A 16,949-nucleotide genomic window follows, 5' to 3' on the forward strand; every position below is an offset into this window, starting at 1 on the left:
CCTCAGGTACGCAGGCACTGCTATGTCAAGGTCCCTGTTGAAAGGAATTCTCCTGCATTGGCAGGTTTGCCTTTCCCGTAGCAAAACCTCACAACTTTGGTGGTATCAGGCCTTGGGCAGAATCCTTTAGTCTATCTTCCCTAAATGGGGGTGGGGGTGTAGTGGTGACTCCCGCCCCCCCCCCATCTCTTTGCTGCGGCAATACCAGGGTTCCCTGTTAAAGGGGTTGTTTTGAGGGGAGGCTTTGGCCGTACACCTAGAGGCTGGTAGGCAGCGGCGGGGGGCAATTCCACCACCCCCCGCCACTGAAAAAAGGACTAGGCCGCGTTTTGCGGCCTACTAGGGCCCGCGCCGCCCTCCTGGGCAGCACGGCCCCTGAGTAGGCCGCTAGGTCGGCCTACCAGCCTTTTGTGATGGCCAGTGGTGGTGCGGACCCCAGCTGCGCCACAGCCATGGGCTGCTTGCATTTGGGCGGCGGAGGGGCATCGCTTCCCCCCGCCACATGCCCGGTGCCCCTTCCTACCCAGGCGGGTGGAGCGGGGCTCCAGCAAGGCCGCAGCCGCGACCTGCTTGCTTTTACGTGGGGGGTGGCACCGAGCCTAATCACTTTTCTCAGTGTCGGGGGTGGCACCCCCCCACACACAGCTGCCTGCCGGCCCAGGAGGGCGGTGCGAGCCCTACTAGGCCGCAAAACGAGGCCTAGTCCCTTTTTTTCAGCGGGGGGGCGGAATTCCTCCCGCGGGAGGCGTCTGACGAATTGGGAGGGCGGCATGGGCCTGACTAGCCCACAGCCGCAGTCTGCTTGCCTGTTGAGGCTTCTTGTTGAGGTTTGTTGAAGCTGCTGCTGCCGACCCAAGCGGGATGCACAGGCCCCATCTAGGCAACAGGCACTGCCTGCTTACCTTTGCAGCTGGGGGCGTGGGATTGCTACCAACCATTGGTGTTGCTGGCCCAAATGGGTGACGCGGGCCTCAGCTGGGCCTCTAGGCCGGCCCGCTTGTTTTGCCATTCGCAGGGGGCCACATGGTGACCTTTTAGAACTGAATCACACTGGGGAGGGGGTGCCCCGCCGGGCTGCAGGGCAACCCACTTCAGTTTTTCCTTATTGGGGGGGAGCTAAGTCAGCCCCCCCATTCCCCCAAGTTGGTATTCAGGATGTGTGCTAACTGTTTCTATCTTTTGTGGGCATACACAGAGGAGCTCACTGCTGAGAGTGATTCTTCCCAGTCCGTGAGGACGATGTGCAGGAATTACTGCATCAGAACCTGCAGCGTCGCCTGGCTAGGGCTAAGGAGCGCTTAGATAAGTCTAAGTTCCCTCGTTGATGCTCTTGCGAGGGTAGGCGTAGGCATAGGTCACCTGTTTCAAGTTCATCAGACAGCTCCTCCAGCCCTGATTCGCGCAGAGCACGTCACAGGAAGAAGAGGTCTTGCAGATCGAGGAAGCATGGGTATAAGTGCAAGAGGGACTCGTCAGATTCTTCGGATCTTTCAGGTACGTGTGATTCCTCCGGTGGCGAGTCAGAAGAACGGTGCAAAGGGTACTGGGTTACTACCCACAAGGCCCCTGGCCTGCCTAGTTGGATTTGGGAACGTTGCACCCTGCACCATCGCCGTGCCTTTGGGGCCAAAGAGCCATGTGGGGAGGATGGGCTTGATGAGAAAGGGAAGGTGCAGGCGTCAAACTTCAAGACCACAGATCAGCCTCCTGGCATCCGGCTTAAAAAGAATATATGCAATCACATTCTAAATGGGGAATTTGTGGACTTGTTGGCCCTGCTCTCCCTGGCTTATTCTTGTAGTTCCAAGTTTAAGCCTGAATCGCGTCGCAAGAAGGACAAACCAGTGGATTTTGATAGAACTTTGGACAATTGGCTAACTGCTTTCACCTCTTACATGGGATTGGTTGCCGCTGCTTACCCCGATAGGGCTTGGCACTTGGCTAACTATCTGGGCATTATCTTAAAAGCAAAAAAATGGCAGGGGACTCAGCGGCTTTGGCTTACGATGAGCTGTTCTGTGAGAGGGCTGCTGAAGAACCCACGGCCCGTTGGGACATCAAGGACAATGATCTTTGGTCTGAAGTAGAACCTTTTATTGAGGGTGAAAGAGGAGAGTGCAAAATATGGTCTGAAGCTCAACATCAAAAAAACGAAGATCATGGCTACTGGTCCCATCACCTCCTGGCAAATAGAAGGGGAAGAAATGGAGGCAGTGAGAGATTTTACTTTCTTGGGCTCCATGATCACTGCAGATGGTGACAGCAGCCACGAAATTAAAAGACGCCTGCTTCTTGGGAGAAGGGCAATGACAGGCCTAGACAGCATCTTGAGAAGTAGAGACATCACCTTGCCAACAAAGGTCCGTATAGTTAAAGCTATGGTATTCCCAGTAGTGATGTATGGAAGTGAGAGCTGGACCATAAAGAAGGCTGATCGCCGAAGAATTGATGCTTTTGAATTATGGTGCTGGAGGAGACTCTTGAGAGTCCCATGGACTGCAAGAAGATCAAACCTCTCCATTCTGAAGGAAATCAGCCCTGAGTGCTCACTGGAAGGACAGATTGTGAAGCTGAGGCTCCAGTACTTTGGCCACCTCATGAGAAGAGAAGACTCCCTGGAGAAGACCCTGATGTTGGGAAAGATGGAGGGCACAAGGAGAAGGGGGCGACAGAGGACGAGATGGTTGGATAGTGTTTTCGAGGTTACCAGCATGAGTCTGACCAAGCTGCGGGGGGCAGTGGAGGACAGGAGTGCCTGGCGTTCTCTGGTCCATGGGGTCACGAAGAGTCGGACACGACTAAACGACTAAACAACAACAGTGGCCCCAAACTTCCAAAAAAGGGCTTTTGGGGAGAAGCCAGTTAAAACCCACTCCAAAGTGCAAAGGGTGGCTATATCAACATGTTGGGAGTTTAATAATGGGTTGTGCAGCAGGGGCCGAAGCCGATTTGACCATGCTTGTGAGCGTTGTGGTGGTCCTCACTCATGGACTAAGTGTTTTCAGGCTAAGCCCCCTTTTCTAGGCCTTGGCAAGTCGCCTTTAGTCTAACATCAAGTTGGGGGGATGCATTCATGCTCCCTCCCCATGCGGCGGCGCTTGCAGGGCCCGTTAAAGGGCACAACCGGGAGTCCCTGGCCCTAGAGTGGCAGCATGTAGGTCAAACTCCCAGGACGAGGTCGGTGGAAGGGCATGCTGTGTAAGTTGGCACTTTGCAGTCCCCTCTCACTGGGCCTCAACTGCCTGCATATCCTCAGCCAGGCGGGCTAAGAGGGTTACCTGCCAAGGAAGGCCTGTGCCAAGTTTCCCACTTCTGAAGTTCAATAACGTTGTGGCCAATTTGAACCCATACTCTGATCTCCTGTGTTATCATTTGGGGAAAGGGGTAGGCACCACAGACAGGGTTTAGCGCGTGTGCAGGCAAACAGAGAGAGCACCCCTTCTTTCCCCTTGATACCCTTGACCAAAGAGCGGTGCACTCCTATCTGGGATGGCCGTCCTCTTTCACCAAGCATGCAGCTTCAGGCTGTGTGTGGATATTTACACCCCCTCCCATTGCGAGAATCTCCTGATATGATGTTTTCAGAAAGGAGGGGGAGGAAACTGCTCTTTGCTTCTTCCTCTCCTGCCTGACTCTGTGGGGAGTCTGAGTGTTATCTATGTAGAGATTAGATGGCTGAGTGAGAGCTGTAACAGTCATTCAAGCCAGTAGCGGTTCAGATTTACTCCAGTCACCTAGCCCAGTTGGGGCAGATCCAGTTGTTGAGCCCAGTCGTTGGCATCGGCTCAAAGGCGTACTGACAGGGGGGTGTACATGGACCGTTGAGGGAGGGAGGGGACACTTGCCTAGCTAGCCAGATCAGCCAAATCAACCCTGGTGATCAATGGGGCAATGGATGTTGCAACCAGATGCTCCTCACCTCCAAATATATAAAATCATAACTACCTAATACTTATTGCAGTGGTGTTTGCTGCTGCTGAAATAACTAACTAACTATGGCATTATGTTCCCTACATTTCTGATTTATATTATTACATGTGAGGACCCTTTTTTATAATATATATGGAGGCTGTTCTTTTTAGATGTAGGGCTGTAGCCAGCTAAGTTCTACTCAGTGTAGACATACTGGAAATAATATATCTAAGGTAGACATGCCCCCCATGCCTAGGAGTGAAACCTAGGAATGAGTAAAAGAAATGAAAAATGAACAGAACCACAAATATAATTATGATGCAGATAGATAGTGTTTATTGTAGAGGAAAGAGGAGATCATGAAAGCATTTCTTAGGTGAGCGGCTTCAAATAGGTCAACAATCCTTTCAACCACAAGAGTTAAATGACAAAGTGACAGGTGAATTTATGATTGACACAAGGCAAAGGTACACAGGGGAAGGAAGAGATTCTCAGGGAAGTGGAAGCATCAGAACTCTTGCAGGCCTTAAGGATATTCAGAGTGCTATCAATGAGTGATAGAAAGGAAACAGAAAGGATGCGCTAAAGAGAGACAGAAGGAAAGCTCCAAGAAGCATTGATCAGGGATGTGTAGGCGAGAGTGTCAGAGATGCTGAGCAACCTTTTGATCCAATCCATTCTGGTTTGTCTGGATGGTGGAGGCTCAGCATTCCTGACACCATACAATCATAGAATTCTAGAGTTGGATGGGACCACAAGGGCCATCAAGTTCAACCTTCTGCAATGCAGGAATCTCAACTACAGCATCCATGACAAATGGCCATTAGACGTTGATCCATGGTGTGCCTTTCAGGTACCATTCCCCACCCCCTGTTCCTGTGGGGGATCACAATCCCATTCGAAAGAGAGACAAGCTCATCTCCGTCTCAGTATAGGAACTGTCACTGGACGAGAAAGGAGATTGTAAGCAAAAGAATTTGGTTGCATCAGTGAAGGCAGCTGCACTGCTGATGAAGGAGCAAGCATGCTAGCCTGAGTTATCTGGGCAGGGCCTGGGGCCGGGGAGAGTCATGCTTGTTCCCAGTCCATCACCAGCATTCTTACAACCGGCTGAAGTGTTCTGTATATTTGCTGCGCTATTAATTCACTAGGTATGATTATGATAGTCATTACAGCTGTAATCTTCGTAGAACAACTGGTGTGAATCTGGAACAAAATAACATGAAAGTGTTTAAGATGGTGTACACTAATGTCTACTCCGATTCTGTTTTAATTACAAATTTTGCATCAATAAATACTATGAGCAATCTTTTCTGAAAGTGGTGCCCAGTTACATCACAGTAAATAGTAAAATTCAGCAAGCAGATAGATTTTTAACAAGGAGATATATAGGCAAAAAACGAAAAAAAACCTCATCCTCCCAACTTTTCCTCCCTTTTTGTGGGGAGAATGAGGTCTTCATTCCTCACACTTCTGTATAGCAACAGCATGTTATGTGGATGCCTGATGATCGTCTTCCAAAGCAACTACTGTATTCTGAACTTAAAAAGGGAAGTGGAAAGTGTAATGCTGGTGGTCAACAAAAGAAGTTTATAGACTGTCTCAAGGCAAATTTTTTAAAAAATGTAGTATAAACACTGACAACTGGCCTGCGAGCGCTCCAGTTGGAGAACAGCCTTTACCAAAGGTGTCATGGGCTCTGAAGACACTCGAACTCAGGACGCAAGGGAGAAAAGTGCTAAGAGGAAGGTACCCTTGGCAAATCCACACCGTGATCAAATCCTGCCCAGAAACCAATGTCCCCACTGTGTAATGATGTGTGGATCCAGAATTGGCCTCCACAGTCACTTAGGGACTCATTGTTAAAACCATGTTTATGGAAGGTAATCTTACTCGGTTATGAGTTATTAAAAAAGAAGAATGAAGATATATAGGGTGGACATTTCTCAGGAAGGTAGTAGGAGATGGGTGATTGACTCAATGGGTATGGTAAACCTATTGACGACTGTTAATGATGGCAATTAGTCCTACAGGAAAAAACAAGGGATAGTATGCAGATGACAAAAGATAGCTTTAGCTGTTCCTTAAGTTTTCAAAGATCACTGCAGATGGTGACAGCAGTCACGAGATTAAAAGACGCCTGCTACTTGGGAGAAAGGCGATGGCAAACCTAGACAACATCTTAAAAAGCAGAGACATCACCTTGCCAACAAAGGTCCGTATAGTAAAAGCTACAAACATGAGTCTGACCAAACTGCGGGAGGGGTCACGAAGAGTCGGACACGACTAAACGATTAAACAACAACAAAGTTTTCAAAACACAATCCCTAGCGAATCTACTCCGGAGTCACAGAATGCCTCTGCGCCCTTTTCGTATGAAAGCTTTCATTTAAAGACAACTTACCCACAGAAGGAATGGCTGAGCAACCGAAATCAAGGGAAGCTGGAAGACTCTGGTGAGGAAGACAGAAATGTCTGGAGCATTTATACCGTTTGCTTTTGGCTTCCACGCCTTGAGTCAGCATTGCTCTTTCCTAATGGGCACTTGGCACAAATGCCTAGAAATCTCACAAACATTTTTCTTTCAATGATTAACCCCATGGGGGAAGAGTGTGACCACATTCAAGAGTTTATATTTCATTATAGATTATTATAGTCCCTGGATGGATGCCTTTGTTGCAAGCACATATCCTCAATTGCTAATGCCACCTTGTCTCAACCCTTACATTATCTGATTATACAAATGAATGCAAATATGGGTCACATCCATTGTTTTCAGATTTCAAAATGCCTAATATTTAAAAACAAGATGTCAAGGTTTCTGGGGTTTTATTTTCAAAAACAATAAGTATTCCCACCTGCAATGTTCCTTGTATTTTTTCTATTTAAGCCATTTTCATTCCAAGTTAGTATTTTTAATCTGCCATTCTGGTTTAATTTAAGGAAAATAATTATTATTTTTATTCCTGCTTTAATTATGTCTTTGTTAGTCTTCCTCTTCTTCCTGTTTATCAGTGCTATCCTCAGGTAATTCCTCTATCCCCCTTTCTGCTCCTGTCACGAGCATGCCTTCTCCTAATTCTTATATTAAATTTTTCATCTGAAATTTCTGTGCTTCAGATATATCCCTGCATCATTGTTGTAGTGGTTATAGGGGTTGCTCGTGCGTAAGTTGCCGCCGCTCCTGGCTAGGTAGCCTGGTTAAACCCTTTCTGTCTGGACAGCCCTTCACTTCGTGGCTGTTTCAGTCGCTAGCAGAATCCGTCAGTGGGCATTTCTTGAAACTCTTCCAGCAAAGAAGTTGTTTGACGCCAAGTCTCCGCCTACTCTCCCTGCGCAGGGTGGGTGTGGGCAGCAGAGGACCCGTGCTCTCCCCGCTGGTCTCCAGCGAAGAGTCCTGGAGCCCCCTCGCCGATTCCCCCATCTGCCTCCCTTTATCCCTGGTGTTACGCTGATTTCCTTCCCCAGCCGATGAGCTGCCTCTCTCCCTGCTGGGCCCTTCTCCAGCATCGCTTTGGAGCCTTGCCTCTGCCTCTAGCTCCGATGGCAGTTCCCTGACAGTTGTTTCTTGTTTTTATATGTAAAAGAGACTCCTTTCAGGAACTGCGATGTATATGGAATTTGCTTATTTCTCAGAGCATCTGTCAAAAAATTGGAATTAGCTTGGGTTTTTTAGAAGTTGGACAGGAATTTCTTTTAGAATCATTTTATTTTTCTCCCCTATCTGTAATCTATTCTGATACTCTGTTTGTATTATTTGGTCTCTGATTTGGCGTAAATTAAAAATTACCAGACAGTCTCCTGGTAACTTTTTTTCACCTTTGCAAAGCTTGATTTAATTCAGAAGATTTAATCAATCGAGTTTTCCATCAGCTCTTCCTGTACCTCTATCTAATTAAGCAACTCCTTAATCAATTTGGACCTTATATGCTTCCTCTGGTTCTTCTGAAATTCATCTAAGACAGAGAATCATTTCCTTCTGCCACATTTCCAAAACCGCAATTGCATCTCAGGCTGCTTCCTGGGAGACACTAGCCTCCGCCACCTCCTCTTTAATTTTTCCTGGCCTTTTCTCAATTCCAACCCTTCTGTCTGAACCCTCTTTGTTTTTCTTCCTCTAATCCCTGTGTCTTGGTTTTTAGCTCCTGTACTGATAGTCCCCGTGCCGTAGTGTTCCCATCCACATTGTCATTGCTGACACAACTCAGATTCCTTTTGTGGGTTGACTCTTTTTCCTCCTCCTCTTCCACTTTCCCTCACAAATGTCCCCCTAATTATCTCTAAACCATCCTGGGGTTTTGTTTTTTGCCTGTATACCTTCACGATGCCCCGGTCCCCCCAAAAAGTTCTTCCCAGGATCCAGCCAGAATGCTCTAAAATGCTGCCCTTACTTACAATATCATCATCCTTATTTACTACACTTCTGGCTCCCTCTCCTCAGCTGTGTGTGGTGTCTCAGCTGCTGAGCAAAGCGGGGAGTGACAGCAAACGTCAGAACCTCTTCACAGTCATGTTGCAAATCTTTGAAATACATGTTTAAGGACCCTCTGATGTTGTACTGTAAGGTCTGATGGCGCTGAGAGAGGCTGGCTAAACGTGAAATGATGGTCACATAGAGAACTGGCATTTTTCACTTTCTCTGGGGTGCATTGGATATGTCCCTAGCAATGTTCTAGGTCTGCAGGAGAGGTAGAGAGGTGGAAAGAGCACGCCTTCTTTTCACTTTATTTCTATTCAAATATTGTATGCAATGGACCAAAGAACAGTGCACTCCTATCTGGGATGGCCATCCTCTTTCACCAAGCATGCAGCTGCGGGTGTGTGTGTTTGTTTGTGTGTGTGTGTGTGTGGATATTTTCACCCCCTCCCATTGCGATAATCTCCTGATATGATGTTTTCAGAAAGGAGGGGGAGGAAACTGCTCTTTGCTTCTTCCTCTCCTGCCTCACTCTGTGTTATCTATGTAACAATCTATGTAACAATCTATGATTGTTATCTATGTAGAGATTAGATGGCTGAGTGAGAGCTGTAACACTCATTCAAGCCAGTAGCACTTCAGTTTTAGCTTGCAGTATCTATTAGAAATGAAAGAAGTTATGCTTCACAGCTTTCTTCCATCTTTTTTATACTCTGCTGAGTTTGGTGCTCACAACTCACAGTTGTGGGTTCAGTTCACTTAGACGTTCTTTCCAGGAGTCTAAGAAAACTTTCCTTTACAGTTGTTTGCCTTGACTAGCATTTTCTATTTGCAGACCATTCACGCAGTTTGGAGTTATCCATGATCATTGATTTCAATAGGTCTCCTCTGATTCTGAGTCTACTTCTTGTTCTCAGTCTGTCTCAGGAGATAATGGAAGAGTGCGTCTTTGGGGGTGAAGTCAAACCATTGTAGAGTTACAGTGCCTTCTGTGACCGTAGAAACCAATATGGGAGATACATGTTTTGTGGCAGCTGGGGCAGATGAAGGCGTCTGGTTGTGCTGATGCTTGTGTACCATGGTGTTTTTTTCTTTCTGCGCTTCTCCAGCTGGTCATTCCTCCTCCAAGTACACACTGAATCAAGCAGACATAGGCAGGTCAGCGGTTTATGAGTTAGATATAACTCACTAGATGCATTTTTTTTTAATGGGTGCAAATTTAGTTCCCATTGTCCTCATTAAGGAGAATGGAAGCTAAGGGGCTTCCGGTGTGTTGTGGGTTCCGGAAACATAGACAATGAACACAAACCACCACCTTAAACAACAACAACAAATTAATGAAAGACACATCAGTGTTGATCTGACTGGAGTAGAATTAGCTACTGCCAAGGACTATAATATCTGAAATGAGAGGGTGCAAAAGGTTATAATATAGCTTGTTGTTGTTTAGTCGTTTATTTGTGTCCACCTTCTGCCCCAAGTTGTTAATATTGGCAGTATTAGTTGATTGTTCAGCAACTTGTTTACCTATACCTTCCAATCTTTCATAAATTTTATTTAACACTGAAGTAAAGTTCCCTTCTGAAGCCATTCCTTTAAATGAAAGCTTTCATACGAAAAGGGCGCAGAGGCATTCTGTGACTCCGGAGTAGATTCGCTAGGGATTGTGTTTTGAAAACTTTGTTGTTGTTTAGTCGTTTAGTCATGTCCGACTCTTCGTAACCCCATGGACCAGAGTACGCCAGACACTCCTGTCTTTCCCTGCCTCCCGCAGTTTGGGCAGACTCATGTTTGTAGCTTCAAAGACACTATCCAACCATCTCGTCCTCTGTTGTCCCCTTCTCCTTCTGCCCTCCATCTTTCCCAACATCAGGTTCTTTTCCAGGGAGTCTTCTCTTCTCATGAGGTGGCCAAAGTATTGGAGCCTCAGCTTCACGATCTGTCCTTCCAGTGAGCACTCAGGGCTGATTTCCTTAAGAATGGATCGATTTGTTCTTCTTGCAGTCCATGGGACTCTCAAGAGTCTCCTCCAGCACCATAATTCAAAAGCATCAATTCTTCAGCGATCAGCCTTCTTTATGGTCCAGCTCTCACTTCCATACATCACTACTGGGAAAACCATAGCTTTTACTATACGGACCTTTGTTGGCAAGGTGATGTCTCTACTTTTTAAGATGCTGTCTAGGTTTGTCATTGCTTTCCTCCCAAGAAGCAGGCGTCTCTTAATTTCATGGCTGCTTATACCATCTGCAGTGATCATGGAGGCCAAGAAAGTAAAATCTCTCACTGCCTCCATTTCTTCTCCTTCTATTTGCCAGGACCAGTGGCCATGATCTTCGTTTTTTTGATGTTGAGCTTCAGACCATATTTTGCGCTCTCCTCTTTCACCCTCAATAAAAGGTTCTTTAATTCCTCCTCACTTTCTGCCATCAAGGTTGTGTCATCTGCATATCTGAGGTTGTTGATATTTCTTCCGGCAATCTTAATTCCGGCTAGGGATTCATCCAGCCCAGCCTTTCGCATGATGAATTCTGTATATAAGTTAAATAAGCAGGGAGACAAAATACAGCCTTGTCATACTCCTTTCCCAATTTTGAACCAATCAGTTGTTCCATATCCAGTTCTAACTGTAGCTTCTTGTCCCACATAGAGATTTCTCAGGAGACAGATGAGGTGATCAGGCACTCCCATTTCTTTAAGAACTTGCCATAGTTTGCTGTGGTCGACACAGTCAAAGGCTTTTGCATAGTCAATGAAGCAGAAGTAGATGTCTTTCTGGAACTCTCTAGCTTTCTCCATAATCCAGCGCATGTTTGCAATTTGGTCTCTGGTTCCTCTGCCTCTTCTAAATCCAGCTTGCGCTTCTGGGAGTTCTCGGTCCACATACTGCTCGAACCTTCCTTGTAGAATTTTAAGCATAACCTTGCTAGCGTGTGAAATGAGTGCAATTGTGCGGTAGTTGGAGCATTCTTTAGCACTGCCCTTCTTTGGGATTGGGATGTAGACTGATCTTCTCCAATCCTCTGGCCACTGCTGAATTTTCCAAACTTGCTGGCATATTGAGTGTAGCACCTTAACAGCATCATCTTTTAAAATTTTAAATAGTTCAGCTGGAATACCATCACTTCCATTGGCCTTGTTATTTGCAGTGCTTTCTAAGGCCCATTTGACTTCACTCTCCAGGATGTCTGGCTCAAGGTCAGCAACCCCACTACCTGGGGTGTGCGAGACATCCATATCTTTCTGGTATAATTCCTCTGTGTATTCTTGCCACCTCTTCTTGATGTCTTCTGCTTCTGTTAGGTCCTTACCACTTTTGTCCTTTATTATGGTAATCTTTGAATGAAATGTTCCTTTCATATCTCCAATTTTCTTGAACAGATCTCTGGTTCTTCCCATTCTGTTGTTTTCCTCTATTTATTTGCATTGCTCGTTTAAGAAGGCCTTCCTATCTCTCCTTGCTTTTTTTTTTTTTTTTTTTTTGGAAATCTGCATTCAATTTCCTGTATCCTTCTCTTTCTCCCTCACATTTTGCTTGCCTTCTCTCCCCCGCTATTTGTAAGGCCTCATTGGACAGCCACTTTGATTTCTTGCATTTCCTTTTCATTGGGATGGTTTTTGTTGCTGCCTCCTGTTTAATGTTGTAAGCCTCCATCCATAGTTCTTCAGGCACTCTGTCCAACAAATCTAAATCCTTAAACCTGTTCCTCACTTCCACTGTGTATTTATAAGGGATTTGATTTAGATTGTATCTTACCGGCCCAGTGGTTTTCCCCTACTTTCTTCAGTTTAAACTTGAATTTTGCTATAAGAAGCTGATGATCTGAGCCACAGTCAGCTCCAGGTCTTGTTTTTGCTGACTGTATTGAGTTTCTCCATCTTTGGCTGCAGAGAATATAATCAATCTGATTTCGATGCTGCCCATCTGGTGATGTCCACGTGTAGAGTCGTCTCTTGTGTTGTTGGAAAAGCGTGTTTGTGATGACCAGCTTGTTCTCTGGACAGAACTCTATTAGCCTTTGCCCTGCTTCATTTTGCTCTCCAAGGCCAAATTTGCCAGTTGTTCCTTTTATCTCTTGATTCCCTACTTTAGCATTCCAATCCCCTATAATGGTCAGCCATGTGGTGTTATAGAAGGACAGAACTTTGTTTTTATATGCAACAACAGCAGCAAAGGATCCTTATTGCAAAGTATTGGAATACATCAGACCTACCCACTCTGGAAGAATGGCAGATGAAGATGGCAGACTACATGGGACTCGCAGAGATGACGGGCAGAATCCGAGACCAGGAGAAAGAGACAGTGGAAGAAGATTGGAAGAAATTTAAGGACTATCTTAACAAACATTACAAGATTAAAGAATGTTAGATTGACATGGACTTAAAAACATTGTGGTTTTCAGAGACATTAGAGTAAGAAAAGGAATGGAATTTGTAAAAATTTTTGGGGAAATAAGGGAATGGAGTTGCTGATGGGATAATGAAACTAGAATACAAAATGGTGAGGTATGAGGAAGTCGGGGAAATTAGGTTGAGAAAATAAGTTTTAAAATTATACTTGTTGTCTTTTGTTTGTGTTTGTTTTTTATTGTAGTTGTTTTGTTTTTGTATGCTTTTATTGGAAATTTTAATAAATATTATTTTTTAAAAAATATAATGAGAAGAACATCCTTCTTTGGTGTCACTTCTATAAGGTGTTGTAAGTCTTCATAGAATTGGTCAATTTCAGTTTCTTCCGCACCAGTAGTTGGTGCATAGACTTGGATTACTGTTATGTTAAAAGGTCTGCCTTGGATTCGTATCGAGATCATTCTATCATTTTTGAGATTGCATCCCAGTACTGCTTTCGCCACTCTTTTGTTGACTATGAGGGCCACTCCATTTCTATTGTGGGTTTCTTGCCCACAGTAGTAGATATGATGGTCATCCGAAATGAATTTGCCCATTCTCATCCATTTTAGTTCAGTGATGCCCAGTATGTCAATATTTATTCTTGCCATTTCATTTTTGACCACATCCAACTTACCCAGGATCATGGTTCTTACATTCCAGGTTCCTATGCAATATTTTTCTTTACAGCATTGGACTTTCCTTTCGCTTCCAGGCATGTCCGCAACTGAACATCCTTTTGGCTTTATCCCAGCCACTTCATCAGCTCTGGATCTACTTGTACTTGTCCTTCACTCTTCCCCAGTAGCATGTTGGACGCCTTCCGACCTGAGGGGATCATCTTCCAGCGTCATAACTTTTATATGCCTGCTGTCTTTGTCCATGGAGTTTTCTTGGCAGGGATACTGGAGTGGCTTGCCAGTTCCTCCTCCAAGTGGATCACGTTTGGTCAAAACTCTCCACTATGACCTGTTCATCTTGGGTGCCATGCTCGGCATAGTTCATAGCTTCTCTGAGTTCTTCAAGCCCCTTTGCCACGGCGAGGCAGTGATCCATGAAGGAGATAATATAGTAACCCTATAATAATATGAGGAGACCCTATAATATGCTTGCAGCCTTAGAAAATAACACAGGTCAATGTAGCTTTGATATGTGCAGCAAAGGTGATACTCAGCTGTGATTCAGACATGACTTCCTTTTTCTAAGAAACTGTATAAAAGCACATGGCACAGGACACCAATCTCATCAGAATCAAGCACCTTCTCTCTGTCTTTTGCTACTGCTCTTGGTAAGTACTTTTCATTCATTCTAATTCTGTATGTGTGGGTGAAATAATGAAATCGCTAGCCACGATGGCTATTCTCTGCCCCCGTGGTTGGAAGCTGAATGCTTCTGAATGCCAATCGCTGAAATCCTCAAGAGGGGAGAGTTGCTCTCATGCTCTGGTTCTGCTTTTGGGTTTTCCTGAAGATGCATCTAGCTAGTTGGTAATTGTGAGAACAGGATGTTCAGCCATTTGCTGACCCAGCACGTTTTTCTTATGTTCCTAAATATCAGATTTTGAGTCCAGTGGTGTAAGCCACATCCTAGTAAGGGGTGGGGGAATCTGTTCATTTTGGTTTCCTCTCAGATTCTCTCTCCTCTCTCTGTATGTCTCTCTCTCTCTCCCTCACCTTCCCAGTAACTTTAGTTCCTCACAGTTTCATACAACTGGCCTGACCTAGCAGGCCCCTTTTATGTCCATCCGTGTTTTGTTTCAGAATGTAAAAATTAGGTAAAATTGCCTTTATTTGCAAACTGAAACACATTTATTTCTCCATCCCTCGCTGAGAGTAGTTCTGGTTCTGCATACCCTCCAAAATTTCTTCTATGAAAATAGGGACATCCAGTGCTTTCTTTCTGGAAAAATAGGTGCCAGTACTCACCATGAAGTTGTTACAGTAAGAGCCACAATTTTTAACGAGAGAGAGAGAGAGAGAGAGAGAGAGAGAGAGAGAGGTGCCAGTACTACGTACCCTTGAGTATCCTCGGGGGGGGGGGAGCACTGGGGACATCTATTACCATAATAGTAATAATTTTACTATCTAAATCCTACTTGTCTGACTGGGTTTGCCCAGCCCCTCTAGAAGGATACAAATATATACAAAAGCATAATAAAACATTAAACATTTTAAGAAAGCGTCCCCATACAGGGATGCCTTCAGATGCCTTTGTCTTGGGGGCTAATATAACTCCATAGCCTCCAACATTTCTTGATGAAAATAGGGACATCCTAAGGAAAAGCGGGACGTCAGAAACAAGGATGGTTTCTGTACATCCGGGACTGTCTCTGGAAAAAAGGGACACCTGCATGGTCTGCACATGTTTGCAGGCTAGTTGCCCCAAAACAGGAAGAGGAAAGGGTATGGTTGACTCGCATCCACAAAGATGGGTACCAGCTCTTGGTCCATCTTGGTCAGCACTGTAAATAGGGATGGACAGTAACTCTCCAGGTTTTCAGGCAGGAGACTCTCCCAGCCCTACCAGGACATGCCAGGGATTGAACTTGTGACCTTTGTGCAAGGAAGATGCTCTACCACTGAGCTATGGTCTGTCCCTCTTTATTATCTGATTATTTGCTGTGGTCACCTTTTTTTCCTTCCTGCACCCTACATAACTTAGATATTGCATCATTCTATGCCATTTGTAAAGTGTCTTTTGTAAGAGATACCTAATGAGAGTCAGGAGAAGTGTCCACTAAATGCAGTGTCCACTAAACATTGTGGACTTCAACTCAGATCATTCTGAGACTTTGGCAACATTAGCTGGGGCTGGTGAGAGTTGCATGCCAACAACATCTAGAGGACACCATGTTGGTCACTCCTAATATAGGGCATCTCATCCACAAAGGCAGGTACCAGCTCTTCCACAAAGCACTAGCCTCTGTAATTTCCCTTTTAACATGGCCTCTCCCCTCTGCTTCAACGTCCCCCATTGTTGGACAAGTGCTCCTTCAGCATCCCCTTCCTCAGCTGATTTCTTCCACTAACTCTTGCCTGTCACTTGTCATTTCAGACCCAGCTCCATCACTCCAAGATGTCTTGCCAGCCCTGCTGCGTCTCATCCTGTGCCCCATCTTGTGTCAGCTACCCGGTCGGTGGTTTGGGCTCACTGTGTTCACCTTATGGGGGCTTGTCATCCTACGGGGGCGGAGTGTCATCGAGTAGCCTCGGTATAACATCTGGAGCCAATGTTGGCTGCCTCAATCAGTTACCACCATGTGAAGTAGACATCCAGCCGCCTCCCATGTGTGTGGTAATCCCAGGAGCAATCCTTGCCGCCACTTGCGAGCCAGTTAGAGTGGGGGGATACACCGCCTGCGGTGGGGGCTCCGGCGGAAGCTCATACGGCCGCTTGGGTCTGTGCCAACCCCGTGGAATTGCCAAGGTGTGCGGTTCTCCCTGTTAAGATCAAAGTCAATCTCCACAACAACAGAAGAATTTGAAAAGAAAATGTTACCTGGAAACTCCTAATACGCCATCATGGCTGCTGCTGATGTCATAGGCCTGGGTGTCATCAGTGCTGAGCCCCCTCAATCCACAACTCTGACAACTGGATCTGTGGTTGCTCAGCATTCCTGATGCTTGTGTCCATCTCTATGCTAGATTGTAGATCTGCTGCTTTGACTTTTCAGCTTTTCCTCCTGCGCTTGACTTTAATTAACTCAAAGTACAAAACAAAAAGCTCCAAAGGCATTAAGTAATATCTCCTTCTTTGGTTCTCTGTATGTTCAACTATTCTCAAGGATGCCCAAGTTTTTTGATACCTCAACTGTCCTGCTAAACTCATGCCAATCGCTTTGTGCTGTTATCTTTCAGAGTAAAATATTTTTGTTCCCTTTGACATTTGCTCACCAGGCAAGTGTTTTCACACGTTGCTTTTTTCATTCATTAAAGCTTACCTGCCTGCATTTGAAAGAGAAAAAACCCTGTTGTGTTTGCTTCTCATTGGGTTTTGGGGAGGAGGGCCTTTTTTAGGTCTGCACTGAATATCCATCTCATTCAGTAGCTGATGGATGCCCCAGAGAAACTGCTGGGCAAGGTGTATGACCATCAACCATCCCTCGCTGTGTCTGTCACCCGATACTTAGATGTATGCTTCTCTATGTATGTGTAGCTTCTAATTTTCTTAGATATAGTATAGGGGAAAGAAATTCAAGTGTAATGATCAAACATGACCCTCTGGACTTCTC

General features: G+C 45.5%; 2 long non-coding RNA genes across 2 annotated transcripts in view; both read left to right on the plus strand.

The window, feature by feature from the left end:
• The first annotated feature begins 776 nt into the window (after positions 1-776).
• The window catches only part of LOC307205857, a 135,341-nt gene continuing 119,168 nt past the window's right edge, over positions 777-16,949 (plus strand). Inside the window, exon 1 of the long non-coding RNA XR_013834123.1 lies at positions 777-1,494. This is a non-coding gene — a long non-coding RNA (uncharacterized lncRNA). The remainder of the gene's footprint in view (positions 1,495-16,949) is intronic.
• LOC307205844 lies at positions 9,581-16,677 on the plus strand. Its single transcript, XR_013834108.1, has 3 exons — positions 9,581-9,752; positions 13,779-14,006; positions 15,773-16,677. It is a non-coding gene; the product is annotated as an uncharacterized lncRNA (long non-coding RNA).

This window comes from Podarcis cretensis, assembly GCF_951804945.1.
Source record: "Podarcis cretensis genome assembly, chromosome: 16".
In the NCBI taxonomy this organism is placed as follows: Eukaryota; Metazoa; Chordata; class Lepidosauria; order Squamata; family Lacertidae; genus Podarcis; species Podarcis cretensis.